Source organism: Pristis pectinata, chromosome 30 (genome assembly GCF_009764475.1).
Source record: "Pristis pectinata isolate sPriPec2 chromosome 30, sPriPec2.1.pri, whole genome shotgun sequence".
In the NCBI taxonomy this organism is placed as follows: Eukaryota; Metazoa; Chordata; class Chondrichthyes; order Rhinopristiformes; family Pristidae; genus Pristis; species Pristis pectinata.
In genome coordinates this window covers 3,254,849-3,275,996 of record NC_067434.1, presented here as the reverse complement: position 1 = coordinate 3,275,996, position 21,148 = coordinate 3,254,849, and the positions used below count along the sequence as shown (strand labels likewise).

Here is a 21,148-nt window from a genome sequence, read left to right as displayed (position 1 = left end):
GGGAAGGGAGGTAGAGGGGGAGGGGAGGAGGGAGGTAGAGGGGGGAGGGGCGGAGGAGGGGAGAGGGGAAGGGAGGTGGGGAGAGAGGGGAAGGGAGGGGGCAGTGAAGATGGGGGGCAGGGAGAGTGAGAGGTGAGGGAGGGTCAGAGAGGAGGGGAGGGGGAGGATGGGAGGGGAAGCAGGAGGGAGGATGGGCGGGGGGATGGGGGCTGGGAGGAGGGGGAGGGGAAGGGGTGGGGAGGGGCGGAGAAGGAGTGGGAGTAGGGGAGGGGGTTGGGCAGGTGGGGAGAAGGGAGGAGGGGGAGTTGAGTGGGTGGGGGAGTGGGAGGAGGGGGAGAGGGAGTGGGAGGGGTGGGAAGAGAGGGGGAGGGGAGGAGGGGAGGAGGGGAGGGGAAGGAAGCGGAGAGGAGGGAGGGGGAGGGGAGGGAGTAGGGAGGGAGGGGAAGAAGGGGAGGGGAGGGAGGAGAGGAGGGGAGGGGCAGAGGAGGGAGTGAGGAGGAGGGATGGGGTTGGGAGGGGGTGAGGCAGGGAGGGAGGGGAGAGGGAGTATACGGATGCGGGTGGAGGGGAGAGGAGGGGGTAGTGGGAGAGGGGAGGGAGGGTGAGAGAGGAGGGGGAGGCAGGGTGAGGGGAGGGAGGGGAAGGGGAGAGGGGAGGGAGGGGAAGGGGAGAGGGGAGGGAGGGGTGTAGGGGAGGGAGGGGGCTGGTGGAGAATGGATAGTGTGGAGGGTCCTGGGCAAGCTTGAGGAGAAGAAGGGTGGAGGGTGTGAGAGGTGGGGGGAGGGGGCAATGAGGGGGGAGGGGGAGGGAGGGTTAGAGGGGGAGGGGGTGAGAGAGGCGGGGGAGGGGAGGGAGGGGGGATGGGAGGGGGAGTGGGGGAGGGAGGGGATTGGAGAGGGGAGAGGAGGATGGGAGGGGAGTGGGAGAGGAATGGGATGGAGGGGAGGGAGGGGTGAGGCATGGAGGGAGAGGAGAGGGAGTATGGGAATGCAGGAGGGGGTGGGGGAAGGGGAGAGGTGGGATGGAGTAGGGGTGGGGGAGTTAGGGTAGTGGAGGGAGGGGGAGAGGAGGCGGTAGTGGGTGAGAGGGGAGGCAGGATGAGAGAGAGGGAGGAAGGGATGGAAAGGGAGCGGGTGGGAGGGAGGGGATGGGGAGAGGAGAGGGAGGGTGAGAGGGGAGATAGAGGGGGGAGGGAGGGGGCTGGTGGAGAATGGATAGTGTGGAGGGTCCTGGGAGAGGTTGAGAAGAGGGGTGGAGAGTGTGAGAGGAGGGGGGAGCGGACAGTGAGGGGGAGTGGGGAGGGGGCAGGGAGGGTGAGAGAGGAGGGGGAGGAAGGGTTGGAGAGAAGGGGGAGGGGGTGAGAGAGGAGGGGGACAGGGAGAGGGGGGAGGGAGGGTGAGAGAGGAGGGGGAGGAGGAGGGAGGGTGAGAGGAGGGGGAGGGAGAGTGAGACAGGAGGAGGAAGGAGGGTGAGAGAGGAGGGGTAGGGAGGTTGAGGGGGACAGGCGGTGAATGAGGAGGGGTTGGGAGCGTAGGAAGTGGGGAGGGGGAGAGAGGAGGGGTATCAGAGGCTGGAGGGGGTTGGGGGAGAGAGGTACTGTGTGAGGGGCGAGGGTGGGGAGAGTGGGGGTGAAGAGAGGGGATGGGAAGAGGGGAGAGGGGAGGGAAGAGGAGAGGGAGGGAGGGGGAGGTATAGGGGAGGGGAGAGGGTAGGTTGGGGGAGTAGGGGAGGGGGGTGAGGAGATGGGGATCGAGGGGGTGGAGGGAGGGTGTTGGGGAGAATAGGTGGGGTGGAGGAGAAGAAGAAGTGGGGAGGAGAGGGACGGGGAGAAAGAGGAGGCAAGGGAGGATGAGCGAGGGAAGAGAGGGGAGGAGGGGAACTTCGACTGAGTCAAGGATATCAGACAACAACGTTTTCGTGAAAGGGAAATCTTGATTGAACAATTTATTAAAGTGCTTTGAAGCAGTACGTGGGTATGTGGATAGAGCTGGATCAGTGGATAGTCTTGGTTTTACAGAACAATATTGTTCAGCTGGTAAATTAGTCAGAGTAATGACGGATGGAATTTAACCCCAAAAAGGTTATGATCCAACTTTATAAACCATGTGTTTGGCCATGGCTGGAATACTGTGTGCTGTTCTGGTTGCCACACTATAGGGAGGATATGACTGCACTGGAGAGGGTGCAGAGGAGAGTCACCAGGATGTTGCCGGGATGGAAAGTTTCAGTTACGAGGAGAGACTGGAGATGCTGGGTCTGTTTGTGAGTGGAGGAGGCTGAGGGCAGACCTCATAGGGGTACAAAGTTATGAGGGACATAGTAGGATTAAATAATGGGAAGCTTTCCCCCAAAGAGGGGTATCTAAAACTAGAGGCCATAGGTTTCGGGTAAGGGGGTAAGAGGTTTAGAGGGAATCGGGGGAAGAACATTCTCACCCCAAGGTTAGTTGGAGACCGGAACACACTGCCCGAGTGTGTGATGGAGCCTGGTACTGTCACAGTGTTTGCAAGGTATCTGGACAAGTCAGGCGTGGAAGGCTGTGGACCAAGTACTGGTAAGTGGGAATAGTGTAGATGGGATTTGATGGCCAGCATGGATGTGGTTGGCTGAAGGGCCTGTTTCTGTGCTGGATCTTTGAAATTATCAACTATGCTGCAGAATTACTTTACACAGTTATTACTATGTGTGCCTCTGGAGCTGGGGTTTTCCATTTCCTCAGTCAACAGCCCATATCAGAGCAAACAGGTGGAAACCCCCAGCACTTCTGCCATGGCAGGAAACCCATAGGTAAACAATGCAGTGTGAGTTTTAGATAGTGATCAAGAAGTATTGGATGGCAGCAGACTCAGAGAGACTACCATGGGTATTCAAACACCTTTTGATGTGTATATGTAAACGCATGGTATGGTGATTAAGGTTAACAAACAGCAAATCAAAATAGCCCTTTGGGAAGGTGATAACTGAAACCTGGCTGGGACTCAATGTTCAGAAAAGATAGGTAGGGAAAGAAAGGGAGCTCTTTCAGCAGGATTTTCAGCAGGATGTTCCCGGGTCGCAGGGATTTGAGTTACAAGGAGAGACTGTTTTCCCTGGACTGAAGGAGCCTTATAGAGGAATATAAAATCCTGAGCGGCATAGATAGGGTGAATGGTCAGTCTTTGCTGCCAGGGGAGGTGAGTCTAAAACTGGAGGGCATAGGTCTAAGGTGAGATGGGAATGGTTTAAAGGGGACTTGAGGGCGGGTTTTCCACACACAGGGCGGTGGGTACGTGGAATGAGCTGCCAGAGGAAGTGGTAGAGGTGGGTACAGTTACGAAATTTCAAAGATATTTGGACAGGTTTGTGAGTAGGAAAGGTTTAGATGGATATTGGTATTGGTTTATTATTGTCACTTGTACCGAGGTACAGTGAAAAACTTGTCTTGCACACTGATCGTACAGGTCAATTCATTACACAGTGCAGTTACATTGAGTTAGTACAGAGTGCATTGAGGTAGTACAGGTAAAAACAATAACAGTACAGAGGAAGTGCAGTGCAGGTAGACAATAAGGTGCAAGGTCACAACTAGGTAGATTGTGAGGTCAAGAGTCCATCTCATCATATAAGTGAACCGTTCATTAGTCTTATCACAGTGGGGTAGAAGCCGTCCTTGACCCTGGTGGTATGTGCCCTCAGGCTCCTGTATCTTCTGCCTGATGGGAGAGGAGAGAGAATGACCCGGGTAGGTGGGGTCTTTGATTATACTGGCTGCTTCACCAAGGCAGCGAGAGGTAAAGACAGAGTCCATGGAGGGGAGGCTGGTTTCCGTGACACGCTGGACTGTGTCCACAACTCTCTGCAGTTTCTTGCGGTCCTGGGCAGAGCAGTTGCCATACCAAGCTGTGATGCATCCAGATAGGACACTTTCTATCGTGCATTGACAAAAGTTGGTGAGTGTCAAAGGGGACATACAGAATTTCTTTAGCCTCCTGAGGAAGTAGAGGCGCTGGTGAGCTTCCTTGGCCGTGGCATCTACGTGATTTGACCAGGGCAGGCTATTGGTAATGTTCACTCCTAGGAACTTGAAGCTCTCAACACTCTCGACCTCAGCACCATTGATGTAGACAGGAGTGTGTACACCGCCCCCTTTCCTGAAGTCAATGACCAGCTCTTTTGTTGACATTGAGGGAAAGGTTGTTGTCATGACACCATGTCACTAAGCTCTCTATCTCCTTCCTGTCCCCCGACTCGTCATTATTTGAAATATGGCCTACTACGGTGGTATCATCTGCAAACTTGTAGATGGAGTTAGAGCAGAATCTGGCCACACAGTCATGAGTATATAGGGAGTAGAGTAGAGGGCTGAGGACGCAGCTTCGTGGGGCACCAGTGTTGAGAATAATTGTGCTGGACGTATTGCTGCCTATCCTCACTGCAGTCTGTTGGTCAAGGATCCAGTTGCAGAGGGAGATGTTGAGTCCCTGGTCTCGGAGTTTGGTGACAAGTTTCAATAGTCTAACGTAGGTGTCTTTACTGTCCAGATGCTCCAGAACTGAGTGTAGGGCCAGGGAGATGACGTCCGCTGTAGACTCATTTCGGCGGTGGGCAAATTATAGTGGGTTGAGGTTGTCTGGGAGGCTGGAGTTGATGTGTGCCATGACCAACCTCTCAAAGCACTTCATGATGGTGGATGTCAGAGCCACTGGTCGGTAGTCATTGAGGCATGTTACCTTGCTTTTCTGATTGATAGGTTAATGAGGACATGTAGAGAAAGAACACAAAGCAACACGAAAGCTCTGAAATGCAGATCTGAAACATTAGTACTGCTCCTCTTTTCACTGATCCCACTTACCTTGTGAGTGTTTCTGGCATTTTTCTGGTTTTGTTTCTGATTTTTGGCTCCTGCAGTATGCAGGTTTTCATTTATTGTTGAGTTCAGTGCCACTTCTCCTTCAGGAATGCTAACAAAGGTACTGTTCTTTGTTCTAAGTTCTGCTCTTTTATCTCACAGGATTTCTGTACATCTCTGTTGCCTTGGTCACTATCTGAGGTTTCTGTTTCCCTTCTTTGAGAAGGTGTTAACCAAAGCCCACCTCCACAAACACATCTCTTTCCTCTACAAGTTCTCTGGCTTCAACTCATCCCACAATGATTCCACCCAAACTTCCACCGCTCACGATTTTCATCCACCTAAGATCGCTGGTGTATTCAAACTATGCAGCAGCTCTTGAGGCAGACATCTCGTCACAACTACAGATCCACACCTAATGGCACACACACAGTGTGATCTCTCTCTGCGACAACACCATCTCCACCTGCTGTAGTCCCCAGTTCGACTTTATTCTGTGCTGCATTCAGCGTTGCAACAACAACTTTTCTTTACCTTTCAGAGGTCAAAGATCGCAAAGTTCAACGGCCCTTGAATTCCAATCCTGATCTTGATCTTCCTTCACTTTCTTCTGACCCCACCTCTCCTTTCAGGTCCAGCTCCTGCCATGTCTTTACGTCCCCTCCGATCCTCCCCTCCCTGATCCTGAAGGATCAGTCTTCAACAGAGACCTCAGCTTCATCCTGAAGTACTCATGTGAGTGAATTCCAAGCGCGACACAAGTTTGAATTCTTCTGCTGCCTCCACTTCCATGCTCATTTCTTTGGCCTGGAGTCCCACCACAGACTGAGGACCTTTCTCCCATCTTCAGGATTCCCAAGCCAACTGGATCCCTCCATCTGGGCTCTTGCCCTCTGCAGATCTGTTCATTGGTAACTGCCGACAGGACATTGGTTCTTCTACTCCCCTCACTCATTTGTACCTTCCTCCTTCTGAATTTGTGGCACTTTGCTCACTAAAAAATCACTCTGACATTGTAATTAAACCCATCAGCAAGAAAGATGTGCTTTGGTGAACTGAGGCCAAACATCAGGTCTCAGACACCTCCTCACACATCCCCTGGACCATAACCCCACCTTTGACCAACAGGCCATTGACTCCCACACAGTGATGGACCTCAGTTCTTCGAGAGATCTTCCCTCTGCAGCTTCCAACCCTGGGCAGAAGTTGAAGCAGGTTGTGCATGGCTGGAACTCCACAACTCAACGTTGCCCGCTTCTACCTGCTGCCCAAGATCCACAAGCGGGACTGGCTGGGTTGACCCTTTGTCTCAGCCTGCTCTTTCCCCATTGAAGTTATTTCTTCCTAATTTAGAGTCAGAGTTATTCAGCATGGAAACAGACCCAACTCATCCATGCTGACCACAGTGCATGCCCGAGCTAGTCCCATTGGCCTGCATTTGGCCCATATCCATCTAAACCTTCCCTATCCAGGAGCCTGTGCAAATGTCTTTTAAATGTTGTGATTGTACCCGCCTCTACCACTTCCTCTGGCAGCTCATTCCACACACCCACCACCCTCTGTGTGGAAAAGTTGCTCGTCAGGTCCCCTTTAAATCTTTCCCTTCTCACCTTAAACATGTCCTTTCAAGTTTAATCACACCCTTCCTGTAGTATGGCAACAGAACAATATGGTCTCACTAACGTCTTGCACAATTGTAGCAATGTGCCCAACTCCCGTACTCAGTGCCCCATCGATGAAGGGAAACATGCCGTAAGCCTTCTTCACCACCTTATCTACCTGTGTCTCGGGCAACTATGTACCTGTATCCCAAGGTCTCTCCGTTCTACTACACTCCCCAGGGCCCTGACATTCACTGTGTATGTCCTGCCCTGTGTATGTCCTTGACTCTGTCCTTGCTGGTCCAGTCCCTTTCCATTTACATCTGTGACACCTCTGATGCCCTGTACCACTTTGTCAGTTGCCTGTTTGCTGCTCATCTTTACTACAGATGTGGAATCCCACTACACCTCCATTCCAGATCAGAGGGTTCTGAGGGGACTCGGCTTCTGCCTTGAACAGGCACCCAATTAATTCTGCTCAACCAACACACTCATTCTCCTAGCATCGCCTCACCCTCACATTGAACAGCTCCTCCACTCCATTCACTTTCTCTGGACCAAAGTTTCTCTGGACCAAAGCTTCTCTGGACCTGCATGGGCCCAAGCCATGCTTCTCTTTTTGTGGGATACATGGAACAGTCTCAGTGCCACTCAGACTCCCTCCCTCATCTCTCCTTCCTGTACATATGTTCCAAGTGAAGACTTTTGAACTGAGTTTTAAAAGCAAAAACATTGAATGATTCGAAAGGTACATTTGTAAGTGAGTAGGCAAAGAGTGAGCAAAGTGAGTGGGCGGGCACAGTGGTGTAGCGGTTAGCGTAACACTATTACAGCGCCAGTGACCTGGGTTCAATTCCGGCTGCTGTCTGTAAGAAGTTTGTATGTTTTCCCCGTGTCTGCATGGGTTTCCTCCGGGTGCCCTGGTTTCCTCCCACGTTCCAAAGACATACGGGTTAGGAAGTTGTGGGCATGCTATGTTGGTTCCAGAAGCGTGGCGCCACTTGCGGGCTGCCCCCAGAACACTCTACGCATAAGATGTATTTCACTGTGTGTTTCCACGTACATGTGAAATCTTATCTGGCAAATGAAGTACAATGTGGGGAAATTTCCGAAGATCTCGAGGTTAGAAAAGATTATATCAATAATTACAGTAAAACTCCATTAATCCAGCATGCTCAGGACTTTGGTGCCAGACTCGCAGATTTTCCAGACTATCGGGTGTTATTTTAATAACATTCCAACACACTTTAAATTCACTTTAAAAACAGATGTTGCACAGTAACATTTCAGTGAACCCAGTAGTTCAAAGGAAGTGCGAAACACAAACCAGATAAGTTTCAGGGGGTGGGGGAGGGTGGTTGATGGTGGAGGGATCCAAAAGCCGGAAAATTCAGGGGAAGCACGGGAACCCAGGACTCGGAGAGTGCTTGGGGAGTGCAGGAACTGGGGACCCAGTGAGTGGGAAGTGGATGTGCGGAAACTGAGGACTCGGTAAGTGGAAATTACAAACGTCACCTGGTGAGCCCGGTGCTGAACCGTGGGGATTTCTGAATAATCAGATAGCAGATTATCAGAGTTTTACTGTAAGAACATAGGGAACAGGACAGTGGAGATACAAGAGACTGCAGATGCTGGCATCTGGAGCAATAAATCTGCTGGAGGAACTCCAGCGGGTCGAGCAGCACCTGTGGAGGGAAATGGAGAGTCAACGTTTTGGGTTGAGACACTTCACCTCATGAAAGGAAGTCCACATAAAGGGTCTCAATCCAAAATGTTGACTGTCCATTTCTATCCACAGGTGCTGCCTGACCCACTGAGCTCCTCCAGCAGTTTACTAGAGAAACAAAGGACTGCAGATGCTGGAATCTAGATGAAAAACACGATGATGCTGGAGGAACTCAGCAGGCCAGGCGGCATCCGTGGAGAAAAGCAGGCGGTCAACATTTCGGGTCAGGACCCTTCTTCAGGACTGAAGATAGGAAAAGGGGGAAGCCCAATATATAGGAGGGAAAAGCAGAGCAGTGATAGGTGGAAATAAGAGGGGAGGCAGGGTGGGCACAAGAAGGTGATAGGTAGATGCAGGTAAGAGACAGTGATGGGCAGGTGTGGGGAAGGAGGGGAGAGCAGATCCACCGGGGGATGGGTCACAGGTATTGGAACCTTGCAGCCTAACGGCATGAATATTGACTTCTCCCACTTTAGGTAATCCCCACCCCCTTCTCCCCACACACACCCCCCCACCATGTTTCTTCTCTTCTTCCCTTTCCTAGCCTTTTTTTCTCTCTCCTTACCTTTGACCCATCCCCTGGTGGATCTTTTGTGCACCTATCACTGCTCTGCTTTTCCCTCCTATATATTGGGCTTCCCCTTTCCCTATCTTCAGTCCTGAAGAAGGGTCCTGACCCGGAACGTTGACCACCTGCTTTTCTCCACGGATGCTGCCCAGCCTGCTGAGTTCCTCCAGCATCGTCGTGTTTTTCCTCCAGCAGTTTGTTTGTTGCTGAGGAACAAGATACTGTTGCCACATTGGAAAAGAGAAAATTTAAATTGTATTAAAACATTCAATCATTTTTTTTTAAAGATGGTTTGAGACGTTTCAAAGTGAAGAATCATGGTTCATCGAACAATAAGAGAGCCTGTCAGACCCAACTACTTCAGTGTCTGCCAGCACACTGAGCATCAACTGGCTTTTGGGCCTTTTGTTTTGTACGGCTGGTTTGGAACAACAGATGTGGGTCCATTCTTCAAGGGGTTTGATAAAGAAACCAAGCAAAGTTTATTCCGGTGAGTAAAAGTTCATGGTGCAGGAGGGATGTTGGTGTGGACAGAAGATTGGTGGCTAACAGGAAACTGAACCGGCATAAATGGGTCTGTCTTTGGTTGGCAGAAGGTAATAAATGGTGTGTCACAGGGATCGGTGCTGCAGCCTCAGCGTTTTACAATGTATACAAACAACTGAAGGTATGGTGGCCACATTTGCTGGAGACAAGGTCACCGTTAGTTTATGCAGCGGGTCATTATGAGGTGTATACTTTGATCAGAGTTGCCACAGTCACATGTAGAAGAACTCTTGAATCATTCACGTTACAAGTAGCCATGATCTAACATGTTCCATTTCGCTTCATGTAAGAGTTTTTGGGTGTCATTGTGGCCCAGCCAGTAGAGCCAGTGCCTCACAGCTCCAGTGACCCAGGTTCAATCCCGACCTCTGGTGCCGTCTGTGTGGAGTTTGTGTGTTGCCCGATGACTGTGTGGGTTTCCAGTTTCCTCCACCTTCCCAAAGAGTTGGTAGGTTAATTGGCCACCGTAAATGACCTTTTAATGTAGCTGGGTGGCAAATAGAAACTAATGGGCACATGGGAGAGAATAAGTTGCAGGGCCACATGGGGAAGGGAAAGAGGAATGCAACTGATGGGATTGATCGCCCGGAGCATTTATTGCCCATCCCCAACTGAAGCTGCTGAGCTGCTCCATAGGATCCTGCAGCACAGAAAGGGGCCCTTCGGCCCACCACATCCAAGCCAACCTGGTTGCCCATCAATCATTGAACCGCTGCAGATCTTCTGGTGAAGATGTTCCCACGGTGCTGTCAGGGGCCAGGGAGGAAGCTCCAGGATTTAGACCCAGTGACAATGAAGAAACTACGATTATATTTCCAAGTTAGGATGTGGTGTTAGTTGGAGGGGAATCTGCAGGAGGTGGTGTTGCCTTGCACTTGCTGCCCTTGCCCTTTTCTAATAAAGGTTACGGGTTTGGGAGATGCTGTCTGAATACCCCGTGCATTTTGTCAATGGTGCACTGGCGGTGGAGGGAATGAATGTTTAGAATGGTGAATGTGGTGCTAGATGGTATTCAGATTCTTCACTCATGCAGGCAAGTTAAGAAAGTATCCATCACGTTCCTGACTTACATGGAAACATAAGAAATAGGAGCTGGAGTGGACCATCTCGTTGCTTGAGTCTGCTACACCGTTCATGAAGATCACGGCTGATCTCCTATCTATATGCTGTTTTCCGGTGCTATTCCTGTATCCCTTCATTTACTTTATAGACACAAATATATTAGTCTCTGAATGAACTCAATGACTGAGGCTCCACAGCCCTCTGGGATAGAGGATCCAAAGGTTCACCTCTGAGTGAAGAAATGTTTCCTCATCCCAGTTCTAAACTGTCCTCCCCTTATTTATTAAACTGTGCGCCCCTGATCCTAAGCTCCTCAGTCAGGGAAAACTTTCTTCCAGTTTCTAGCCCGTCGTCCTTTAAGAACTTTGTAGGTTTCAATGACAACACCTCTCATTCTTATAAACTCTGGAGAATACAGCCCCAGTCTCCTCAATCTTCCCTCATTTGGTAAACCCACCATGCCTGGAACCAGGTGAGTGGCCCTTCATTGCACTTCCTCTATGAAGACCGAAAACTCAAGGGCACCTTTCACCCTGTCATTTTTCAAGTCTGTATCTACCTCTGCATTAAAAATATTCAGCTTCTGCTACCTTTGAGGAAGAGAGTTTCAAAGACTCTTCACCCTCTGAAAGTAAAATTTCAACTCTTCTTTGTCTTAAATGGGAGACCTCTTATCTCCAAACAATGACCACAAGTTCTAGATTCTGCAACAGGAGGACATATCCCTTTCACATCCACCCTATCAACTTCTCTCAGGTCTGGTACATTTCATTCAAGCAACAGCAAAATAAAAGCAGAAAATTCTGGAAATACTCATCTTGTGACAAAAGAAACAAAGTTAATATTTCAGGCTGAAGACCCTTCATCCATTTATATGACAAATCTGGCTGAATTTCTAGTTAGTAGTGATTCCCAGGAAGTTGCCGTTGGATGTGATGCCATTGAACATCAAGACGCAATGGAGCGACTCTTCCTTGTTAGAGATGGTCATTGACTGGCACTTGCCACTTCTCAGCCCATGCCTGAATATTTCTAGGTCTTGCTGCATTTTCTGAAGGGTTTTGTATGATCAGCAGTGAACATCCCCACTGGAAGGAAGATTATTGATGAAGCAGCTGAGGATGTTTGAGTTTAGGACACTGCCCTGAGGAACTCCTGCAGAGATATCCTGGGTATAGGGTAATTGATCTCCAACACCCACAATCATCTTCCTTTGTTCAAGGTACAACACCAATCACTGGAATATTTTCCCTTTGATGACCATTGACCTCAATTTTAAAGGGCTCCTTGATGCCATACTTGGTCAAATGCTGCCTTGATGTCAAGGACAGTCAGTGAGTGATGAGTGGTGGACTTCAGTACTAGAGCTGGTCTGGTCCCATAGCCTTTATTATATAAAGTTATCCTCAGCCATTTCTTGGTATAACTGGAGGGAATCAAATTCACTGTTTTCCTGCAGCGATGGAAGTCTTAGCAGAAACAAAGGTGGATCATCTGCTGGCATTTCTGGCTGCAAATGCTTCAGCTTTGTCTTCAGCACTCATGCGCAGGGCCCACTGTCAGTGAGGCTGGGCATTTTATTGTACCTCTTCCCCCCAACAGCTGCTTAAATGATCACATCCTTGACAAGTGGATGTGGTAGGACTGCAGAGCTTTGATTCCATCCTTTAGTTGTGGGATTGCTGTGTGTCGTCTGTACTCCTGTGTTGCAGTTTCACCAGCTGTCACCTCATTTCCAGGAATGCCTGGTGCCTCTCCTGCCGCGTCCTGCTGCACCTTTCATCCATGAGCATTCATCCTGTCTTGGTGATAATGGAAGAGGGAGGGATGTTCTGGGATGTGAAGTTACAGATGGTGCTGGTGGTCCTCAGCACCTCACGATGCTCAGTCTTAAGCCACCAAATCAGTTCTGATTCCTGCATGAGTGTAGTATCGCATGTGACCTGAGGAGGTTGTCATGGTGATCACTCCTGCAAAAGGTAGGTTGTTGAAGATGAGGCCAAGTAGCTTCATTCTTCATGTTGGTTCACTCACTACTTACCTCAGACCCAGACTTACCTCCTTCAGAACTCCGCCAGCTTGGTCTTTGTTAGTGCTATCACGCACTCTTGTGATGGAACTGAATTCATCACCAGTATGTTATTCTATCCCTTGCTATTTTGAGTGATTCTTCCAAATGATTCATTCAGGATGAATTTGACAGCCGTTGCTTCACTGGTCTGTGTGACAACTCTCCCAACTTAGTTGCCAGTTCCCAGATGTTGGTGTGGAGGACTTCCCAAAATGAGCTGGGCTGGGAGCAATCTTGCTGTGAGGGAACTTGGTCCCTGTGTCAATGCTGGGTGCTTGGGCAAGAACGGCTGTGTTCTTCCTGAAGGAAGTTGGTGAACAAGATGGGATTTTGATTTCAAATGCTGCCACTGAATTTAATCAGATCATGACTGGTCTGAATGTAACTCAACTCAGCATTCCCACCCAACCCCTTACACCACCTTGCTTATCAAGAATCTACTTACCTCTGCCCTGAAAATGTTCAAAGACTCTCCTTTCAACACTCTGAGGAAGAATTCCAAAGTTTCACAATTTCTGAGAGAAAAAGCTTGGTTGTATTTCTGACCTAAATGGGCTTTATTTTTAAAAATCACCCATTATTCTCACTTCTTCCACATCCACCTTGTCAAGGCTACTTAGGTTCCGACATGTTTCAATCAAGTCCTCTTGCACTCTTCCAAACTCCCGCGGATACAAGCCTACATGGTCCGACCTTTCCTCGTAAGGCATTCAGCCTGTTTCAGATCTGAGTTTAGTAAACCTGCACTAACATCTGTCCTTAAATATGAAGATCAATATTAGAATATACAACAGTACAGCACAGGAACAGGCCCTTCAGCCATGAGCCAATCTAATTAAGCTAATTACACCTAATTAAAATAACCCCTCCTGCCTGACATGGTCCATATCCCTCCATTATCTGTACATTCACGTGCCTATCTAAGAGCCTCTTAAATGCCTCTATCATATTTGTCTCCACTACCACCCCTGGCAGCACATTCCAGGCACCCACCACTCTCTGTGTAAAATAAAACTTGTCCCACACGTCTCATTTGAAGTTACCCCCTCTCACCTTAAAAGCATGCCCTCTAGTATTAGACAATTTGACCCTGGGAAAAAGATACCAGCTGTCTGTCTATGCCTCTCATAATTTTATAAACTTCTATCAGGTCTCCCCTCAACCTTTGCCGCTCCAGGGAAAACAACCATAGTTTGTCCAATCTCTCCTTATAACACCCCTCTTATCCAGGCAGCATCCTGGTAAACCTCTTCTGCACCCTCTCCAAAGCCTCCACATCCTTCCTGTAATGGGGCAACCAGAATTGAACGCAATACTCCAGATGCGGCCTAACCAGGGTTTTATAAAGCTGCAACATAACTTCCCAACTCTTGAATTCAGTGCCTCAACTAATAAAGGTAAGCATGCCGTACGCCTTCCTTACCACCTTATCAACCTGTACGGCCACTTTCAGGGAGCTGTGGACTTGGACCCCAAGATCCCTCTGTACACCAGTGCTGTTAAGAGTCCTGCCATTTACAGTGTACTGTTACGTTACATTTGATCTCCTAAAGTGCAACACCTCACACGTCTGGACTAAACTCCATCTGCCATTTCTCTGCCCATATCTGCAACTGATCTATACCCTGGTGTATCCATTGACAATCTTCTACACTATCCACAACACCGCCAATCTTTGTGTCATCAGAAAACTTACTAACCCACCCATCCACATTTTCAACCGAGTCATTTATATACATCACAGACAGCAGAGGTTCCGGTACAGATCCCTACGGAACACCACTAGTCACAGAGCTCCAGCCAGAATAAGTCCCATCGACACTTCTATGGGCAAGCCAATTCTGAATCCAAACGGCCAAGTCACCGTGGATCCCATGCATGTTAATCTTATCGATGAGCCTCCCATAAGGGATCTTGTTGAAAGACTAGTTAAAATCCATGTAGACAACACCCACAGCTCTACCTTCATGGATCACCTTTGTCACCATCTTGAAAAACTTAATCAAGTTAGTAAGACACGACATGCTCAGCACACGCTGACTGTCCCTAATTAGGCCAAGATTTTCCAAATGCTCATAAATCCTGTCCCTGAGAATCCTTCCCTACCACTGATGTGACGCAGAATACCAAACGTGGTCTCATCAATGCACTACATAATTGTGGCATAACCTCCCTAATTTTATATTCAATTTCCCTACCAACACATGATAACATTTCATTAGTTTTCCTAATTGCTCACTGCACCTGCATATGAGCCTTTTTGCAAATCGTTGCTGATCCACTCTGACTGTTCTTCATCTCAGAGGTCTGAAACCAGGTGACATGCATCTTTTTCATTTTTCCTCCCAAAGTGGATAATTTCACATTTTCCCACATTGTACTTCATTTGCTGGATCTTTGCCCAATCACTTAACGTATATATATCCCTTCTGTAATGTACTCTTCACAAATTAATTTCCTACTTTATTTGTCTCACCTGGGGTGTTCAGAGTTTATCATCTGCAGGTCGATAAATTACCGGGTGCAGGTGAAGTATACTTGTGGCTGCTAAAAGTAGCATGGGAAGAAATTGCTCATTGTCAAATCCTCCCTGGTCACAGCAGGATTGGAGGACAACTGTTGTTGTTGACTCCAGGATGGTGGCTGAGCCTGAAAGGCAATGAAGGCAGAAACAGTATTTGAGGGCCTTGAGTGGCAGTGCTACAGACCCAGTGCTGGATGGAGGGATTTGGTTGGAAGCTCTTTAATGAGTAACAGACAGGATGGGCTGAGTGGTCTCCTCCTGTGTCATAAATGATCTATGATTTACGGAGACTAGTTTGCCCATCCTTATTTCACCATGTCTCGCACTATCTGGCAGATACCTCAATGCCAATTCATTTCCAACCATTGCTTATATTTCAAATATTTCCTTTATTTTTCAGAGTAAATTTGTTGAAAAATGTGCTACCATGTTGTAACTTATTCTATAACTCCATCACCCCAGAGCATCGGCCTGCTGTTAAGGAATGTCTCAGTTTCTAAATGTGCACCCTTGCTCCATGGTCTTGCCCTCATTGTCCTGGTTCACCAACCCAGTAACCCTCTTGACGTATCTAATTCCTTTAATTCTGGAGACTGCATTCCTGAATGTAATTCCCCAACACTGGAGGTTTTGATGGAAAACAAACTGGGATGCTGGAAGAACTCAACCGGTCAGGCAGCAACAATTGGACAGAATTCTGACTTGGAGGCATTCACGAAGGTAGCTCCGTGCCCTTGGCTCCTTAGCCAGGCACACGATTGAACCTGCAGTTCCTCTGGTACGGAGCAGAAATGTTAACTGGTTTCTCTTTTCACAGATGCTGCTTGACTAGCTGAGTTCTTCTCGCATTTTGTGTTTTTATTATTAGAGGCTGTGACTTCAACCACCAAGGCACAGGGATCAGTGGAGATCTGGGTCACCGGAGACACCCGCTTCCCCAGCAATCATGAACTCATTAAGAATGTCTTTAATATCTGTGTTTGATGCACAGAGTGGTCAAAATTAATTTCTTGTGCCCATCCCTCCTGAATGCCAAGAGCCCAAACTGCGGAATTCCCTCTCTGAATCTCCCTGTATGTTTCTTCTCTTCCCAATCTGAAGCCGCTCCCTGAAACAAAACCGCCTCTTTGCTCAAGTTTTTGCCCATCTAATCTGTTTATGAGGCTTAGCACTGGTTACTGATTTGATACTAAAAATAGAAAATGCTGGAAAGGACAGGTCAGGCAGCATCTGTGGAGAGAGAATCAGTTGACGTGTTGACCTGAGTTTCCCCAGCATTTGTGGATTTGTTTCAGATTTCCAGCAGCTACAGTTTTGAGTTTCCTATACTGATTTGATGCTTTGTTTTCAAATATTATTGGCAGTCGTTCTTGTATTTTTCTGCCATGTGCTTTGTCTTCGAAGTTAGGGGTGGTGGGTGGAAGTCGAGGGTTCTTCAGAAATCCACATAAATAAATAAATGATCCTCCAAGAGATCAAAGGCGGTGCTCACTCTGCTGCTGATGGATTTTATTTGCCATTTGTCTGTTCAATCATGCAAATCGCACAACTCCCTCTGCCGAAGAGGGACAAGATATTTACTGGGCAATTCCAGCTCATAAATTAACCTGAGGACGTTGCCAAAACGTGAATTGTTCTGGGAAATTCCAACTGTTTACGAGACTGCGGGGCGAGTGGATGAAGCAACGGGTGCCTGTCCCTTTAAATCTCCGGCGATCTGCCGCCAGGGGATTGGGCGGATTTGCATACTTTTGCAACAACGACCAATCAAACAGCGACCTCTCCCCGGGCAGCCAATGCGCGTTCGCGCTGTCCGCGATGCGACGTCACGGGAAAGCCCCGGGGTCCACACACGCTGCAAATAGCAACGGGGACTTTCCAGGGCGAGAGGCCGCGGGCTGAGCACCGGCGGTGGGGACCGAGCCTGGCTCCGGGAGCGGGACAGGAACCGGGAGCGGAGCGGGGACTCAGACTCAGATCCTGATCCAGGGCCCGGACACCGGAGCGGCCGGGGCCGGGGCTGGGACGGGGACGACAGGCGGCGAGGGAGGAAGTTTGAGCGGCGCCCCGGGCGGCAGCGGGAGGATCCGAGGGGCAGGGTCCGAGTGGCAGCGGCCGGAGTCTGGAGCTGACGCGCCGCACTGTCAGGTAGGGAGCGGGGACGGGACGGGATGGCCGGAGCTCGGCGCCCTGCCTTCCGTCTCCTCCCATCGAGCGCCAGCCGCTCCCCCGTGTCCCGGGATGAGCGACGTGGGCCGGGGCTGCTGCTGAAAACGTCCCGTCCCAGCCCACTGGTCGGACAGGAGGCCCCGTCGGTTGTCGCCGCCAGGTTCCGGGGGAGAGCAGCGCTGGGGCGGAGGAAGTAGGTGAGCTCTCGCCCTATGGAGCTGCTCACATCCCCCAACCGCCCGCACCTGAGCTTCTAGCTGGTTTTGTAACTGAGCCGGGACCTGAATGTGACACTGGGGCTGCAGGTTCTCTCCATGATCTGATTGATCCAGGGTTCTGGGTCAGCAGTGGAGGTCCAGTCGTTGTCATCTCCTGAAGCTGTTTGGATTGGAAGGTGGCAGATGTTACATCACGACTGTCAGTAGTTTAAAACCTTGCTGTAATGTTATTATCAGGGTAGGAGCTTCTCGTTCAGTGAATCTGCTGATGGGATTCTCATTATTCTTTACTAGATTCTTTCTCCAGGATAGGCTGCCCTCTCTTTAATCTTCACCGCACCTATTTCTCCCTGTAGGTCCTAAAGCACCTACTTATTCTTTCAGCAGCCAAAAAAAAAACCAAACTGCTTGAGGAACTCAGTGGGTTGAGCAGCATCTGTGGCGGAAAATAGAGAGTCGAAGTTTCGGGTGGAGACTCTTCATCTGGACTGGACTTGACCCAAAATGTCGAGATGCTGCCTAATCGGCTGAGTTGCGCCAGCAGTTCATGTCTTTGCTCCAGATTCCAGCATCTGCAGGTTTTTGTGTGTCTGCTTATTCTTCCGTCGCGTTTGTGCTTGCTGACCACATTGATTCTTGGTTTGGGGAATTTTTTTTAAAGAAACCTACCCGTTGTAAATCTCCACATGATCTTTGGCCTCGTGCCGTGATTTATGTGATTTTTATATAATCATTGATTAATATCTTATTGATGAATTTAAAATAAACCTTTATTGGTAATGAAAGGTCACCTAGAGAAAGTGTAGCAAGGTGCTATTCAAGCTTCTGAGTCATGATCTGGTATGTTGTGAGGATGATGAACAGTGATGTGAGGATCCAGCTATGTGCAGCACCAAACCCTTGCTTGTGGATGCACACAATGTGGGGGTGAATTAGGCTGAGGGAGGGTGTAGTGCTGGGAGGCAGACGTGGGGCTGTAATACTGATGGGAGGTTCGCTGTTGGCTTTAGCTCCACGGTTGTAGTGTTGGCTGAGTCAGAAGATTCTGTTTCACTCGACAGGGTCAAAGTGAGAAAGCGATGCAGCTTGAGCGATTCTCGTCCCTGTTGGGGAAGCGTGTTCCCATGGCACTGTTTTGAAAATGGGAATTTGGAAATTTATTTCTGTCAGTCGTCGTGGCTATCCCTCGAGGTCGAGGATGATGGTCTTTGTTCCGTAGATCTACTTATGGGCTCTCAAGTGGCTTATGAGTCCAATCTTGGCTCTGAAAATTCTTCCACAAGTAGCCCACAGAGCGAAGACGCCTGTGTGTGTATTTGTTTAACGTGTTCTTAATGTTGCACTACAAAAATGTTCCCTGTCAATATCATTAAAGGGAATCACTGATTCTATAAATGCCTTGGGTTAGAAAATGTTCTTTGAGTAGGGAATGGTAGGGGGCAGTCTGGTGTTGTAGTTGGCAGATCTGGGACTGCAGCACCAAAGGTCACAAATAAGCAGTGAAGATCTTCACATTTTGCCATCACTGTGCAATGGGAATGAAGTTGGAGCTACTGTATGTTAACATCCAGAACAGAAACATGTCGGCCTAGGGCAGTGCAGAGAGAGCTTCCTCTGTATTTACTGTAACTTGAAACAAAAACAGAAAATGCTGGAAAAACTCAGCAAGTCGGCCAGCATCTGTGGCAATAGAAACAGTCAGTGTTTAACTTGAACCTGTGGTGGACATTCTTGTGCAGGTTCTGAAAATGAGTTTCCAAAACAGCAGACTTCAGTCTGATCATAATTTTTTAAAAAAATTCAGCCTTATGGTTAATGTAAACCACAATATCTTCCATTCTTGTTCTCATTTATGAGAGAAGAATATTACAAAGCTACCTCCAGCTTTTTGGATGTGAATCATTAAAAGTAACTTCTGATTTGGTATTGTGTCATTCTATGATGTTTAAGCTGAGAAGAAGGAAGTAAAGTACGTGTGGGGAAATTCCAAGGTCCTTTCCCTGAGAAAGGAACAATGACAAACCGATCACTACTAGAACTGGATGAAGAAAACAAGCTCATCCAGCTGATACACACACTCAGTAAGCCGGTGACTATACAGACCCAGAGACCCAACATGGGCCTTCCCTTGCATGAGATGCCCCCACCATCCTGCTCTGCAAGAGAAACATCCACACTGCCAACATAACCCTCCCCCCTTGTAAACAACAGAACTATGGATGTTTGTAAAAATGTAATGTTCAGTGCACTTTCAGTTGCTGATGCATCGTGTAAGGTATGGGCGGTATTTGTGCAGGTATTGGATACTTTGTACCTGGTTATTGTTGATATTGTATTGTGAAGGGTTACAGTCGGGCCTATTACGGGCTATGGCTCTGTCAGTAGCACTGTCTTGCTTCCCAGGTTGGAAGACTCCAGAGACTTGAGCTCATAAATCTAGGCTGCTGTTGCTGCAGTGTGGACAGGTGCAGAAGCGCTAAGAGTACCTTTTGGATGAGATGTTAACCCCGGCACGTTCTTGCAGGTGCATGTGACGCACTGACACTATTTTGAAGGAGAGGGAGGTGATCCTTCTGGTGTTTTGGCCAATATTTATTGCTTATCAATAAAGCAGATTATTTGAACATTATCGCACGAGAGTTTATGGGAACTTTTTAATCAGCCACTAGGTTTCCGAGTTGCTGCACAAAGTACTTGGAATGTAGAACAGTGCGCCGAGATAGAAATTGAACCAATTTTGAATACAAAATTGGCTTGGTGGAAGGAGACAGAGGGTGGTAGTGGAGGGTTGTTTCTCAGATTGGAGGCCAGTGATGTGTCACAGGGATTGGTGCTGGGTCTTCTGTCTGTTATCAATATTAATGATTTGGATGACCATGTTGTTAACATGGTTGGTAAGTTTGCAGATGGCGCTAAAATTGATGGTGTAGTGGACAGTGAAGAAGGATATTGAAGATTACAACAGGACCTTGATGAACTGGGGAAGTTGGACAAGGAATGGCAGAAGGAATTTACTTGGACAAATGCAACATGTTGTATTTTGGTAAGTTAAACCAGGACAGGACTTCTACAGTAAATGGTAGAGCCCTGGAGAGTGTTGTAGAACAGAGAGACCTACAAGTAAAGGTGCACAGTTCCCTGAAAGTGGTGACACAGGTAGACATGGTGGTGAAGAAGGTGTTTGGTGTGCTTGCCTTCAGTCAGGGCACTGAGCACAAGAGATGGAACATCATGTTACATCTGTACAGGTCATTGGTGAGATGACACTTGAAATATTGTGCTCAGTTCTGGTCACCCAGCTATAGGAAGGATGACAGTAAGCTGGAAAGGGTGCAGAAAGGATTCACGGGGATGTTAGTGGGACTGGAGGGCCTGAGCCCTCAGGAGAGGCTGGGACTTTTTTACCTGGAGCGTCGGATCCTGAGGGGTGACTTTATAGAGGCGCACAAAATAATAAGGTAGGTGGTCACAGTCTTTTTTTTCCCCAGGGTAGGGGAGTCTTAAACTAGAGGGCTTGGGATTGATGTGAGGGGGAGACATTTCGTAGGGACCTGAGGGGCAACCTTTTCCCCATGGAGGATGGTGAGTATATGGAACGTGTTGCCAGACGAAATGGCAGAGACTTGTACAACTGCAACGTTTAAAAGAAATTTGGACAGGTGCATGGGGAGAGAAGCTTTGGAGAGATGTGCAACAAGCACGGGCAAGTAGGACTAGCTCAGATAGATATCTTGGTCAGCGTGGATGATTTGGGCTGAGGGGCCTGTTTCTGTGCTGTATAACTCTGACTCTACAGCACAGGAACAGGCCTTTGGCCCACTGATCACGATGCCAG

General features: G+C 48.6%; 1 protein-coding gene across 3 annotated transcripts in view; it reads left to right on the top strand.

Annotated features, from left to right (window-relative positions):
* Positions 1 to 2,394: 2,394 nt before the first annotated feature.
* Positions 2,395 to 21,148, top strand: part of nfkb2 (nuclear factor of kappa light polypeptide gene enhancer in B-cells 2 (p49/p100)) — a 93,815-nt gene continuing 75,061 nt past the window's right edge. For 2 of the 3 annotated variants that reach the window (XM_052041570.1, XM_052041569.1), the window contains exon 1: positions 16,772 to 17,074. The gene's annotated coding sequence lies outside the window, so the exon portion shown is untranslated. Of the gene's footprint in view, positions 2,555 to 9,010; positions 9,214 to 16,771; positions 17,075 to 21,148 lie in introns of those variants that run through there. The other variant, XM_052041571.1, reaches the window with a different exon arrangement.